Below are 1,936 nucleotides of genomic sequence, written 5' to 3'. Positions count from 1 at the left end.
TGACCAAAGTATTTAAACTTCCTGATTTAATACTCAAGCTCAACCCAGTTAATCCAAATGGTTCTTTTTTCTTTCATGGGGTCTTTAATATCAGCTCTGAGTTAGAATCACAAGCCTACTGACTATAGATGTGTTACCTTGGCAAATATTTTTTGTTGTTGTTGTCAAATAAGCCTTTATTACATTGTTTATCTTTGTAGTTAAGTCGCTGGGCAGTCCACCACACCAGCGTTGATGTCCTCTGTGATGTCGTGAGGGTAGCAGCCATGAACGTTGCAGCCCACAGACTGGGCGGTCCCCAGGATCTCTTTTCTAGTTCCAAAGAGTTCTCCAGCTAAAGATAAGTGCGGCATCTGTCAGGCTGTGTTGATGATCTCATCAAAAGTGATGCTTCCACTGTGCTTAATGTTTTCTTGCTTCTCTCTGCCTCTTGGTGGTTCCTTGAGGGTTTTGATGATCAGGGCAGAGGCAGAAGGTACCTACCCCTCTCTGGGCCTGTCTGTTCTGAAAGGTCGATTTCACTGTAATCTCCAGACCCTTCCAATCACCAGTTGCCCTGGTAATGTGATCACCAACCTTTTTTTGGAGACAGACCAGAAGACTGATCTTTAGGGACCAGGGCAGATGTAGCCCCGACTTCCTCCCTGGTGCACCTCAGGTATATGACTTTGACCTAACTTAGGCGGCTGGTGTCAGATGAACCTGGTTTTGGGACGACCGAAGAAAGTTGCACCTTGGCCTCCTGAGAAATACTGAAAAAGCCCTTGGCAAATTCTTAAGATCAGTTTCTTCATCTATAAAATGGAGATGGCATTGATTGATTTTCAGATATGTTATGAGGATTGTGAGATTCTATATGTAAAACTCCTGGTTTTAGGTTGATGACTCATTAAATGGACATTTTTTTCCTGTTACCTTTTAAGATCTGGAGGAATAGGGATCCACTGCTCTCTGAACTCAGAGTGGTCCTCCATTCTGGTGAATCATCAGTATCTTCATGGGAAATTTGAAACACAACTTGTATTAGACTCCACGCTGATTTAGAGAAACTGTGGTGGAATCCAGGAATACGTACTTCAATCAGCCATCCATCAGGTCCAAGAATCACTGTCTTAGGGAGCGGGGTCAATATGCTACTTATAGTTTGGATTCTTAATCCCTAGGAAGGGGTCTGGTACAAAGCAAGGGCTCAGTGAAAGTGCTCAGTGAAAAGCACAAAGAAAGTACGCAGTGAATTCTGTAAAGTGAATTCTATACAAATCTCCTCCATCACCCATGAGTGATGGCATTGATTCTGGTGTTATTCAAACTGACCATTCAGAAGATGGATTATTTGGCTAATTATGGCTGGCCCAATTAGAGAAAAGTCCATTATAAAGCACCTTAAAGTGTTTGAAAGTAAAATTGATTTGGCTATATTTTATAACATGATACAGAGTAAACTTCTTTTATTATAACATAAAAGCCACCATTTAGAGTCTTCCTTATGTTAAATACTTAAAAAGACTTATTACATGATGTTTCGTGGTTTCTCCCACATTTGCCCAGAGCAAGGACTGCCATGCCACCCTTGTCATTACAGAAGGCACTACATATGACATGAGGGGTTGGTTACATGAGATAATGCTCTTATCTCCTCCTCTCACTTTTTATTCCCACATTGCTGGGTGAAGAGCTTTCATTAATGAAAGCAGTAGTAGTTTGTAGCAGTTTGTAGACTAACGTCAAAATGTCCACGCTTAACAATTCAAGGGCTACCAAAATCCTGAAGAACACTTCAGACACTGATGCTTAAGTCTTCCAGCCAACAGCTGACCTTTCCCTCTCTAGCAATTTTAGACTTTCCAGCCAAGGTTTTTTCCTTTGTTGGGGAGTGAGCAATTTAAAAATAAATCAAGTATTAAAAAAACTAGAAAAACAGAGAGAATAGAAATTA

General features: G+C 40.9%; 1 pseudogene; it reads right to left on the bottom strand.

Moving 5' to 3' along the window:
- Nucleotides 1-200: 200 nt before the first annotated feature.
- On the bottom strand, nucleotides 201-974 carry LOC105085472 (large ribosomal subunit protein uL11-like; annotated as a pseudogene).
- Nucleotides 975-1,936: the final 962 nt, after the last annotated feature.

Source organism: Camelus dromedarius, chromosome 29, assembly GCF_036321535.1.
Source record: "Camelus dromedarius isolate mCamDro1 chromosome 29, mCamDro1.pat, whole genome shotgun sequence".
NCBI lineage: Eukaryota > Metazoa > Chordata > Mammalia > Artiodactyla > Camelidae > Camelus > Camelus dromedarius.
This window is presented reverse-complemented; position numbering and strand designations above follow the sequence as displayed.